Here is a 13,617-nt window from a genome sequence, read left to right as displayed (position 1 = left end):
AACATGACTGACAATTGCTTGACCAGTGGGGGCGGGGGGGAAGTTCAGCATGAAGACATGGGGCTAATATTTGGCTGAGAAAAAGCAACTAGAAACTTTTCAACTGAATTTAAAGAGGCAGAAGTTAGCCTGGAAGTGGTGTAGGACAAAATCACAGAGGAGAACCCCGAATTACAAATGAATGGTGGAACTTGCCGCTTTTAAAAATGTGGCCATTACTAGACTAAAGAAAACTAAAACCAAAGAAACCCCAGTGAGTTAGGGAAGAAGAGAGTTAGCTCAATATTCTGCCAGCATTCGAGTCCTCCTATTTGTAACAGACACGACTAAATTAATTCATCAATTAGTAAATGGGTTCAGTTAGTTCACAGCACATAATTCATTTATTCTACTCTGTTAACAGGCACATCCTGATGTCACTTTGTAATATTTGGCGAATTCAATTTAATTTATTGGACATGATGAGAAAAGGGGAACGTGAAGGCAGAAAATAAAATTGTAACACGGTCAGATGCAAAACTTGCTGAGATAACACACCGCATAAATAGCAACAAGGATGCGCCAGCAAGGTCTGGTCCCCGCTCAGCGCTGCTGACCATTCTGCATCGACAATTTTGTGGGTAAAACAGGTCCGAGAGGACACGTGCAGGAACGCGGCAGCTGCCAGCCCGCGATGGCGTCCCCACAGCCATTTCCCCGCAGTTGGCCTGGGTTTTCACTTTGTACTCCCCCTTTCCGTCCCTTGCAAATAGTTTCATCAAGAGATTCCTCTTTCACAGAGCTACTTTGGATTTCTTTCAGGTTTTAACGCCGGCCAAGGACATTCACTCGGGATTATCCCCGTAATTGTCTACTGTGAAGGTTAGAAGGATAACCTGTAAAGGTCAGAAGGCGGTTGGAACAAGATGATCTTTAAGGTCCCTTCCAACCCAAATCATTCTATGATTCTATGATAAAATGGTCAAAGTGATGACTGGGATAATAAAACATGTGCTATAGAAGGCCAGCTGCAAAGGTCTTGACAAAACAAGGTTTAAATAAACCAAGGAGAGCGTTTAAATGTAAAACCTGATAGTCATGTGAAGGCACTACGTACGTATACCTGCACATGGGTGCAAAGATGAGAGCAGCACCCTCTTAGACACGATCTGCCTCTCAGCAACGCCGACTCTTGGAGCGGCTTCCTTTCAGCACGGAGAGAAAACAGCGGCAGACACGCACTTCGCCAAGAAGGGAAATCAGCTGAACCATGATAACGTTAATAGACTACTATTAAGCCCTCATTAACAGGAAAATTAAGTTAGGGTTCTATCAATAACAAGCCAATTTTTTTCTTGTATCAGCATAAAACACACATGACTGGAGCCTTTCTGCACGACGGATGACGCAGCTGAGCAAGCGCGACATGGCTGTCTCCGCAGACGGATGTCCAATGAGTGTCCTGTGCCACGAGACTGGGAGGCTGCAGGTGCCAGGCATACGGCCTGTCTTTGTTCTGCCTGAATTTTGGCAGAATTTAGGTGCCTGGAGCCCAGAGTGATAAAACTCTCAACTCAGGAGCTGCCTAGGCATCAGCACATGCCATATTAGATACCTGCTGTTCGCAATCAAAGGTGTCCCACCTGGAGCGAGGGAACATGCTTCTCACCTAGACTCTGCTGAAATCCATTTAGGCAAAAAGCAACCCAAGAACACGGTAAGTCCTCTCAGAGAGCTCAAAACCCACCAAAATCCGTACCAACATCAGCACTCCTTCCAGAACAAGGTTGCACCGTGAATCTCCCAGTGTTTTCACCATCAGAGTCTGGACGCTCAAGCACCCACCCAGAAAGCAGAAGAGCCCCTTTTTATGTCTTCTCAGCCTTCAGCTTTACACCATCCTGGACCACTGAAGCAGCAGAGATCCAACACGTGAGGCTGAACACCCCTCTGCAACCGTCGCGCTGCTCCTGGTACCCCAACAGGCTCTTTCAGAGATAACCTGAGCATCCGAGGGCTGGAGCCCCTGGGCTGCGAGGGCAGGCTGAGAGAGTTGGGGGGGTTCAGCCTGGAGAAGAGAAGGCTCCAGGGAGACCTCAGAGCCCCTTCCAGTACATAAAGGGGCTACAGGAAAGCTGGGGAGGGACTCTTGGATCAGGGAGTGTAATGATAGGATGAGGGGGAACAGTTTTAAACTGGAAGAGAGGATATTTAGATTAGGACATTAGGAAGAAATTCTTTACTGTGAGGGTGGTGAGCCCCTGGCCCAGGTTGCCCAGAGAAGCTGTGGCTGCCCCATCCCTGGAGGTGTTCAAGGACAGGTTAGATGTGGCTTTGAGCAACCTGGTCTAGTGGGAGGTGTTGGAACTAGATGATCTTTAAGGTCCCTCCCAGTCCAAACCGTTCTATGATTCTATTATGATTCTATGATCCCCTCTGCTTGCTGCCAAGTGCGCATGCCCTTAGAATGACTGATGTCCAAATCCCGGTCTACTGCATTGCAAACGGGGTCCCTCTGAAGTGCCTCCCTCTATCCTGGTTATATCAACTCCGAAATAATGAAAATTACACCACATTTGCACCCCTGCCACCTTCACAATACAAGCCTCATTCTGTCCCATTCCCACTCTGCTGAAAACCAAGCTCTACTTTGCAATCCAACACTTTTTCACAGCAGATGTAGGATGTATTTCCTAATTCTGGCCCAGGCAGTGAGTTCCACACCCAAGGGCAAAAATCCAGTATGGAGACATAAACTGGGCATCCAGTGCTCTGAAAAAAAACCAAAAAAAACCAACCTAAAAACCAGCTTGATACTGGGTATTTCAAAAGAGAGACTGCGTTGCATGTACAGGGGGACACAGCTAAGCATCCCGTTGATGTGAAGTTTAAAATACACAACCTCTGCTGTGCTGCTGCTGTATTTCCCTGGAAAATTGGTAATATTCTGGATTAAAGTTTGCGTATGGGGGGGGGGGAAAGAATAATTAAAAGCATTTTGGAAGTGCTTACAAAGATAGTAACACAGAGAAGACGAAGCTGGTTCAGATTACAGCGTAGCATTGAAATAAAACAAGGAATGTCTAGAATTACATTTGAGGTGCTGTAATTTAAGACAAACTGTAGCAGAACTGTTACAGTGGCTTGATAATTCTATTAGTAATCATTACATCACACATTACAGACTCCTTACACACTTCCCTCCTAAGAGCCTCTGCTTTATCTGCATTTTTTGCAAAAGAAATTACAGTAACTTATGCTACAAGGGAGTAATTGTGTCAGGGGGTTGGTGAGGAATATATTCACTTGCGTTTCCAGACTGGAGCGTTCCTCTCTTCACTGTACTCTCTAAACCATCAAACTGAAACAGCACTCGTCTCATTCACCCTGCTTCCGAGGGCCACAGAAGTTTTATTAGGTTTCCAGTTAAGATGAGGAATCATCTGTATCCTGTATGGATATGACAGGATAGGTTAAAACACCTAAAATAACTGAAGTAAATATGTAAACCGCACAGCGCGGACCTATAAAATAATGTGGGCCCACAAAGCAGGAAGTCAGAAGTCTGACAGACACAGGAATACAGATTATGAAACTGTGAAAATTAATTTAAAACTGTATAATTACGCCCACACAATGAATACCTCTCTTACTTCTCGTTATATATATCTCCCCTCACTTCAAGTATCAATATTACTAATGTATTTCCTTGTACCATTGCCCATGAGTAAGAAAACCTTTCTTTAAATCTCATCTCTTTAGGAGGGGTGCAGTAGCCCGGTCCCAGATATTTTCGGATGCAAGGGAATGGAGGGGAAGGACTGTCTGCAATGCTCACATCAAACCCGTCTTTTCTTCGCTCCCCAAATGCGTACAGCTGCATCCAGAAAGAGAGATGCTGAGCACATCTCCTGCATCACTTCTCTGAACCCCCGCCAGCGCTATCTGCTCTTTGAAACGCCCCGCGGAGAAGATTTCCAACACACCGTGAGTCCTGCACAACTCCACCTCTGACCCTTCCTGTTAGGGACTCCTGAGCGATGGGCTTTATCTCATTAATTCAGTGGTTTTTAGGAAACTACTTTTTCCTGCCAGTTTTTAAACCCAGAGGAATTTTCTAGATGTGCAGTGACAGTGCATGAGTAATAGCTCCCTCATTAAACTACCAGGGAGTCATAAAACAAAACAAATTGTTCAGCTTCCCAGTGTTTTTCCGATTTGCTTTCCCTTTCCAAGCCCTGTAGTGCTCACAAACATCCAAACTATCTAAGTGACGTCATTTCTAGTCAGAATCCTTAAAGGAAACAACATGTCTTTAGCATGTTGCTCAATCCTCTGGTATTCTTGCAGTCATTTATTTCTGCCCCAGGGTAAGTTGTTTTATTTTTTAAAATCAAGACTTTGCTGTGCCCATGTGAAATCTGTGCCCCCAAACTCCGCCATCTAAAGCTTGTCTGGAACGAGAGAAGGAGCTGCGCTAGGTTTGCCGCTGCCTGGCAGTCCTTGGAATGTCTTTTGTCTTCATGCCAAACGCTGTCGGTGCCCACAGCCGAGAAGCAGGGTGGTGCGCCGCGGGAAGTCGAGAAGATGTGGAAGACAAGAAACAAACCCTGCTCTCCCATGGCAGGGCTTTGCGTCTGCTGCCCCAGCAGCCACGCTTGCTGCTCCTCCTGCGCTTGAAAAAACGGTCCTCCCTAGGGAAACAAGGTATTTAGCAGAAACTTGGGAATGCAGCTTTGCACTGCGTTTGCCACAGGGCAGGTTTGTGCTGAGAAGCTCAACGCGAGCCGGCAACGTGTGCTCACAGCACAGAGAGCCAACTGCATCCTGGGCTGCATCAAAAGATGGGTGGACAGCAGGGCAAGGGAGGTGATGATTCTACCCCTTTAACTCCACTCTGGCGAGACCTCACCTGGAGCACTGCATCCAGCGTTGGAGTCCTGAGCACAGGAAGGACATGGCCATGTTGGAGCAGGCCCAGAGGAGGCCACAAAGATGATAAGAGGACTGGAGCCCCTCTGCTGTGAGAACAGGCTGAGAGAGTTGGGGGTGTTCAGCTGGGGAAGAGAAGGCTCTGGGGAGACCTTAGAGCCCCTTCAGTCCCTAAACAACATCTATAGCAAGCTGGGGATGGACTCTTGATCAGGGAGCGTAATGATAGAACGAGGGGTAACAGTTTTAAACTGAAAGAGGGGAGATTTAGGTGAGATTTTAGGAAGAAATTCTTTACTCCGAGGATGATGAGGCACTGCAACACGTTGCCCAGAGAAGCTGTGGCTGCCCCATCCCTGGAGGGGTTCAAGGCCAGGCTGGATGGGGTTTTGAGCAACCTGGTCTAGTGGGAGGTGTCCCTGCCAGGGCAGGGGGGTTGGAACTAGATGATCTTTAAGGTCCCTTCAAACCCAAACCATTCTCGGATTCTGTAAGAAACCACTCTCTTCTTCTGAATAGAGGTGGGTATCTGCGTTTCTGGAGCGCCTTTGACATCGGCAGGTAACAGGTTCTTTATCCCATTTTGAAATCCGGCAGTTAAACTACGCAACACACAGTCCGACGATTCAAGTAGTACTATGAAAGGCCACAATTTCTACAAGTAGTCTGTGAGGATGAGATACAAGACTCAGTCTCCTGCGTTTCTGTTCAGGATGAAGAAGCTTGTACTCAGTGCCGATACAGACGTACCTTCCTACCCAACACGGTACCCACCACTTCAGAAACTACATCCTATAAATGCCTTTTTGTATCCACCAACAGAAGGCTGAGTATCTCGTATGGTAACTCAGATTTGGAGAATATACAAAGATGAGAACAGTCCCGAATTTTTAAAAGCAGAAGGAAAAACAAAAACAACAAAGCAGAACAAGGTACCAAACTCATCCCTGGGAGATAAACAGGTTTGAGTATATTTATATTTACGAAGTGTTTCGGTAAGACTGCCGAAATGCTAATAAACTACTGCAGTTTTCAGAACATTAAGGTGCGCTTGTAACTCCCACATTACAGATAGCAACGGAAGGACTGAATGAGGTTGGTGTAAGGTGAACCGAGTTCAGTGTTCAGTGCTTTTACGGAAAAATGTGGCTTGCTTGAGGAAAACTTCCACTCCTTTTGTCTAAACAAAATCTGGGAGCCGCGGAATGAAAACCATTTCAGACAGCCGTAACATCTCACATGACCGAGATGTGAATTCTGTCTTATAATGAGCAGCAGAAAACGAAGGAATGAGATAAAACTGGGAGCTCCAGACCACGGTTCCCGACGCCTTTGGCCGAGTGGTGAGGAGCCCCATTAAATGCACCAAGCCCATTGACCTCACAAGACTTCTCCAGGCCAGGGCTGGAAAACAAAACAGCCGAATGCTTATTCCCTTGTCGAAGGAACTCTGGCACTCTGCTCTCTGTCTACCTCCAAGTCAATGGTTTTAACACCAAGAAAGAATCCGCAGCTCTAAATACACATCTGAGACAGACAAAAAAGCAGTAACTGAAGTCAGTGAGAGACTGGTTGAGCAAAAGTTGAATGGAGACCCCAGCCCAGAGCCTCAGGAATGTTCAAGAGCCTCGCTGCTAACAATTTCACGGGGATTTAGGTATTCAAATACCTCTAAGGACACAGGGTGTCAGCATTTGCCTCTTTACATTGCTACAAAATTGGCAACAAAGGTGGGAACAACTTGCCAGCTTCGCTTGTCACATCATCCTTATGAAAGAGTGCGGAGGTAACGATGAGAAATGGGGACTTTCGTCAGGACTGAAATACGTAGCAGACAGCGTGGCAGATGGCACGGGATGAACCGAAATGGAACGGGAAAGTTCAGAGTATTTTAGAGAAGGTACACGTAAGACTAAACAAGGTAACAGCTTAAAAAGTACGAAATAGTAAAGAGAGACAAAAAAGCGCTCCTATTCATCCTTCTCCTGACATACGGAGATGTTCCATGAACTGAAACAATTATAAATATTTTGGCTTTTACATTATGGTCACAACTGAATACCACTTGGTCCTAATACGTTGGCACCTGCACAAACACACCTAAAGCCACCACTGCCCTGCAGAGTTTGCACTCCAGAGGGTGAGGGAATATTCTCTTTGCATTTCTTTAAAAGCCAGGCACAGACGAAGCACAGGCCTCACAAGAACACACCAAAGCCAAGGCCTGTGAAGGGTTAAGAAATCAAGTCTTTGGATAGACAATGAAAACATCTAAGATTATTAGATTAGTTAGTATGAAAGAGTAGGAATAAGCCCTCAAATCTTTGGTAATTGTCTTCTATAAGGACTCCATCACCTCTCCCCGAAGTCTTTGGTGCTGGGGAGATGGACCACAGGTGGGGGACTCTGCCCATCCCCAGCTCCTAAGATATAACTCAGCTCTGGAGCTTAACATTTTGTGCCCTTGTGGCCAAGAAGGCCAATGGCATCCTGGGCTGCATCAAGAAGAGTGTGGCCAGCAGGTGGAGGGAGGTCATCCTCCCCCTCTACTCTGCCCTGGTGAGGCCGCACCTGGAGTGCTGTGTCCAGTTCTGGGCTCCCCGGTTCAAGAAGGACAGGGAACTGCTGGAGAGGGGACAGCAAAGGGCTACCAAGATGATGAGGGGACTGGAACACCTCTCTTATGAAGAAAAGCTGAGGGATTTGGGTCTCTTCAGTCTGCAAAAGAGACGGCTGAGGGGGGACCTTATCAACACTTATAAATACTTAAAGGATGGGTGTCAGGAGGATGGGGCCAGGATCCTTTCACAGTGATGTGTGGCAACAGGACAAGAGGTAACGGGCACAAACTTGAGCATAGGAAGTTCCACCTAAACATGAGGAGGAACTTCTTTCCTTTGAGGGTGGCAGAGCCCTGGCACAGGCTGCCCAGAGAGGTGGTGGAGTCTCCATCTCTGGAGACATTCCAAACCCGCCTGGATGCGTTCCTGTGCCACCTGCTCTGGGTGACCCTGCTCTGGCAGGGGGTTGGACTAGATGATCTCCAGAGGTCCCTTCCAACCCTACCATTCTGTGATTCTGTGATTTCAGAAACAAGCATGCTACACTGACACAGAGTTTGGGCGGCGTTTCCAGAGCTGCAGGGCCCCATCAGGCCAGCTGATAGCTCCTCATTAAAAAAAGCAACAAGAAACAAAAAACCAACCTCTTTTCCAGGCAGTGAATGACACCAGCATGAGACTGACAACTTTCAGGATGAGGTCACCTCCGTTTCCCTTCAGAAACAAAGCTTGCAAGTACAATTAACAATAATTAAAAACTCCTTTCACAAAGGGACACTATACTTTTATTATCTCTGTTGAAGCCTAATCAAAAGCATCACAATGGGCTTGTTGATTATTTTTTTAAATGAAGATGCAATAAAAGACAGAAAGAAACTGGCAATTAAGAACAGAAACCCAATTTTCTTAGTATTTTAGCTGAAAATATAAATTGTCCCCTACTTACCTAAAAGAATAACTCACTGCTTACTAGTTAATCATGGCAAAACATAACCAAAAATTCTAATTTACCAAAAAAACGCTTAATGGGTAAATAAATGTGCTCATGACACTGAAACATATATGGGAAGTACAAGCAATAAGTTGTAATCACACTCATCAAAACTTACTGGCTTTAGGTCTCATGATTTTATGGGATGCACAGGCTTCCAGCTGCACAGAAATATTAAGTTTCTTGGTATCTCCATTTACTATTACAAGTTCTGAGAAGTTCACTGCAAGAATGTAAGCTGGTTTGTATTTCAAACTATTTATTATTCATATTTGTTTCACCTCACATGTCAGAGAGAAAAAGAAACAGTGATTTAATCACTAGAGATGCAGTAGCATCCGGAGAGCATTTCAGCCCACCAAATGTAAATGCCCGCTGCTGGGTGAGCAGAATCCTCTCGGGACTTCAGCGATAAATTGAATTTCCAGCAATTACAACAGGAGCTTGGATGCTTACGTGAAAATTTAGTTGCCTGAACACAGCACCTATGCCTCCCATCATTTTAGGTGATGTTCAGGATCCTGCCTGACCCACATAAAACTCCCATAAAACTCCTCTTGGGAATGTCACAAATAACTTAAGGTGTCTCAAAGGCAGCAGAAACCCACGTGCTGGCAACTCAATCCCATCCTCATGCACTTGCAGACATGTACGAGCACATATATTATGCTGTCGGATCTCTGTATCAGAGCCAAATCCCACCCATGGAGTCTGCTGCACATCTACAGTGCGATAATGATTTTTAAAACCCTTTAAAATGCTTTTGGTTTTACTGTGGATATTAAAGGTCCCACTGCTCTTTATCAGAAAAGGTATTTTGATATCCGTGTCTCTACCCACGGGCAGGCAGAACTGCCACATCAGATTTACCAGCCCAGCTTTAGGGTGCAGATTAGACCTCGGCAATTGGCTTTCACCCAGAAACTTGAGTCCTTAAATCACTTCTAAAGTGTGATTACCTTTAAAAGATTTACTGTTATAACCCCAAAATGACCCTGCTGCTACGCAGTATACGCTAAACACTTGAGTGCTGCCTACAGCGATGCGAGAAGCATTACATGGGCGCACAGGTCCTCCTCTCCCAGTAGCATGGGTGGGCAATTTTCTTGAGATCGAGCAAATCTTAGGACAGAAGGGTAAGTCCAGGCAGCCGTGAAAGGGAGGCATCAGGAAGCCCATCTGCCCACCAGCAGCGTGCCCGAGGAGGAGATGCTCGCTGGAGATATACAATCACGGAACGGTTTATCTTGGAAGGGACCTTAAAGATCATCTAGTTCCAACTCCCCTGCCATGGGCAGGGACACCTCCCACTAGACCAGGCTGCTCCAAGCCCCATCCAGCCTGTTCTTGACCACCTCCAGGGATGGGGCAGCCACAGCTTCTCCAGGCAACCTGTTCCAGTGCCTCATCACCCTCGCAGTAAAGAATTTCTTCCTAATATCTAATCTGAATCTCCCCTCTTTCAGTTAAAACCATTACTCCTCATCCTATGTCTCCACTCCCTTATACAGTCCCTCCCCATCCTTTTTATAGCCCTCTTTAGGTACTGGAAAGGCCGCTGTAAGGTCCCCCCGGAGCCTTCTCTTCTCCAGGCTGAACAACCCCAACTCTCTCAGCCTGTCCTCACAGCAGAGGTGCTCCAGCCCCCTGATCATCTTCGTGGCCCTCTGCTGGACCCATTCCAGATGAGAAGTGCCAGCCAGCAGCTGAGAATAGCAGCAGGGCAGGGCAGAGGGGAAGTAAACACATGGTCTTAAGCAAGAGGTCAACCCAGTTTGACCACATCAGCGTTTAAATATGGTTTTCCGAGGGACTGAACACTGCAAATCGCCACTGGTACCAAGGGGCAGCTCTAAAGGCTGCGGATCATAGACCATGTTGCGACATGAGCAGCTCATTCTGCCATTGTTATTTCATATACATTTACAGCTGGGCTAAGCGTAAACAGGGAAGTCACATGGCATCTGCGGTGTCACTTACTGACTTCCTTGGTGTCACTCAGGCTTAGAACATCACCTTTAACACTTATTACCCCATACAGAGTCCGCAGAAATGGGAACCTTTAAGCAACTCCTATTAACAACGCCCATCTCGGCCATCCTCCATGACTCAGGAATCTGTTTCTGGATGCTGGCGTGTATTTTCCACTTCCTTTCCCTGCAGTGTATAGAACAGAAAGGAATCTGAATGCTGACACAGTAAGTAGATTGATTGCAGTATTTTATTTTTTGGACCGAGTCCCAATTTCAGTCTGATCTGCTTCTCAGATAGGAGGTTGTACATTGTCACGTAGTTTGTAAAAGCAGTTGCTACACTGATTTCACTAGATATGCAAGGCTGTGCATCTGCATATCAGAAAGCCAGATCGCGCACGCTGCAGATGCATCAAATTTTCTCAGAATAATAAACTGGAGATTTGCTGAAAACAATATGGAAATAATTTCATGGGCTTCTTCCAAACACGCAGATATAAATACGGGTCAGATTTGCAGAGAGCGTTCAAATTTGCATCGTCGTGTTTTAGAAGCAATTCGAAAAGAAAACATTTTGTAACAGTTTAGAAAACAAGCCTGGAAGATAGCAGATTTGGACTGTTTTCTCCTATTCCACACCGCTGACCGTGGATCATGGGAAAAACTCAGCTTTCAATCAATTACCCAAAGGGCGGGTGAAATTTTCCAAGCGCTCAGCATCCAGAGGGTGTCACCACCAGCAGGAACGAAGCACACAGGTGCTGCCTGCTGCCTGGCACTTTGAAAAAAATCTCATTTTTTAAAGGATGGTTATACACTTAAAATGGACATTTATTAATCGGTACATATCAGCAAATATAAGCAGTATAATCAAATATAACTGAAGTACACAAGCGGCTCAGAAGCCTGCTTTCCTACATACTGTAAACCCAGTAAATCCCTGTCCCTTTTCCAAAGTCATGCTAGCACATAAAGCTGCTATTTTTCTTCCTTATGCAGTAATACTTCTGTTACAAATCTGGAGAGCGAAAAAGTTAATCTCTGGTTACTTCATACCATTGTTATCCCGTTCTTTGACACAATTTTATTAACTTTATTCAAGAAAGAATGTAGCTTTGCTAATATGAATGGCAGTACGACAATTACTTGTACATACTTTTTAATAGATGCACTATTTTTAGGTATTTTTTGACAGAAATTCTCACTCTATGATATGGCCATGATTTGGTCTGTATATATAATTGTAGATCAAAATCTTAAAGCTTCCAGATATCTCCTGAACCATCGGAGGAAGAAGGTCCTCAGATCCTTCCCTATGCATTAGCTGATTAGCAATTCTTGCAGTAAATGAACCACAACTTTTTTTAAGCAGACAAATGATTCTCTCACAAATGGACTGGTCCTACTAGACTGAGCAAGACAGACCAATAGTGAAAACTTATTTTTGACAATACATCACAAGCTGCTTTGAACTATTTTTCAGACCAGAACCGTGCACTAGCAAGTCCACGTATAGGAATCTCCATCCATAAAACTAAAAAGGGTGCCATGAATCTCAAAACAAAGGTGTGTGACGTGTCTTCCAGATGGGAAGCATTACAAAAATGTTATTACACACACGTATTTTTAACATCAGGCAAATGAGACATCTTGCAGGCAGCTACAGTCTTAGGGCAGCGATCACAACCGAAACGCATGGCTGATTGTAGGGAGAGGAAAATAAAAGACCTTCAGACAAAACCACAGAATCACAAGGGATGGGTGATGGGTGATGTATTTTTTACCACCCTCCTTGCCCTACCCCCATTTCAGCATTTTAAACGGTTTCAGCATGCTAAAAAAAAAAAAACCCAACAACCCAAATAAAAAAAAAAAATCTTACTTCTTCTTTAAGCCGTCTGGTTGTTTTCCTACAGACGCTATCTCAGCATTACACAGCTAATACAGCTAACGGCATTAATTGCTTTCTCTTTACTGAGATTGAGTTTTTCCCTTCACTTTCTCTTGAGCAAGCAAACAAACAGAAGCAGCCCAGGTAGATAAGTATCTCCAGAAATAAAATCTATTTTAAAACAGCAGGAAACAAATAAGAGAATACGTATAGACTTCAGACGGCCCGTTTCAATTTTGTGTTTAAAATGCCAGCTGAAGGGCTGAGAACTCTCTGGGGCAGAACTGGAGTGAAAGAAGCCAAGCAAAAGGGAGGTATTTCTGAGCAACGCACCTTTCGACCACGTTGTTCTGAACTTTTATCCGTAGCGTCTAAACATACTGCACCATTGTGTAATCCCAAGCCTTGAAAAAGTTAGTAAACCTCCTCTCCTGTAGTAGCTTCCTGCACCTGCCCCTACAGGTAATAAAGGATTAAAAGGATCAGAATTGCAATGTTTAGGAAACTTTTTTTTTTTTTCTGCTCAGCAAGCAGCTCATTTCTTATTCTTAAAACGAAAGGAGTGGCTGTGTTTTAAAAAAAAAAAAAAAGGAAAGAAAAACAACATAATGAAAAGGAAGCACACACCCATATGGAAAAAAATGGCAAAACGACGAAGCATGCTTATTACGAATGCTTTGTAACCTCGTCACCGACAAAAAGCAAACAATTAATTAAAAGAGAAACTTCAAGGTTTTCTTTCCTGTGTATTCTCAGAACCTTACGACCGTCGGCACTTCCATCGAGGATGCATGCTGCCCCTCCGCTGTGATATGTTTTAATATCAAGCAACAAACTTCTAGTTAGAATTGCAATTGTAAAGATTCTCACAGTGTCTGTGCAATCCCACAGATGGCAACTAAGAGCGGTGTTTTTGACGCAGCAATTCCCTTCCTGCAGCTCCTACAGCACCGACAAAGCTTGTGTAAACACCACCGGGATTTCGGCTTATGCAAGAAATGCAAATGTGGGGCTTTGACAGATCTACAACCCAACAGGCTTGGATTAAACAGACCCACACGCTCCTCCGCGCCTTACCTCGCACACTCACTGCAGAATTTGAACATCAGCAAGAGATTTGCTCTGCTTTAACAGTAGGAAACATCTGCCTAAATACAGCAAATGATTTCTGGATTTGTCCCAGATAAATAAGAGTACACGCTGACTACTGTATGAGCTGGCTTGGCTACAATTCAAAGCCTTATAGGAATTTTAGTTTGCAACAGGTGACAACATTCAAGATGAGGAAGA

General features: G+C 44.9%; 1 long non-coding RNA gene across 3 annotated transcripts in view; it reads right to left on the bottom strand.

Moving 5' to 3' along the window:
* Positions 1-13,617, bottom strand: part of LOC141738088 (uncharacterized) — a 139,744-nt gene that overhangs the window by 9,232 nt on the left and 116,895 nt on the right. The window contains exon 6 of one of the 3 annotated variants that reach the window (XR_012585299.1): positions 10,682-12,783. The exons of the other annotated variants lie outside the window; for them this stretch is intronic. This is a non-coding gene — a long non-coding RNA (uncharacterized LOC141738088). Of the gene's footprint in view, positions 1-10,681; positions 12,784-13,617 lie in introns of those variants that run through there. 3 annotated transcript variants of the gene reach the window in all.

Source organism: Larus michahellis, chromosome 1 (genome assembly GCF_964199755.1).
Source record: "Larus michahellis chromosome 1, bLarMic1.1, whole genome shotgun sequence".
NCBI lineage: Eukaryota > Metazoa > Chordata > Aves > Charadriiformes > Laridae > Larus > Larus michahellis.
The sequence above is the reverse complement of the archived record's forward strand: the minus strand, read 5'-3'. Positions and strand labels throughout refer to the sequence as shown.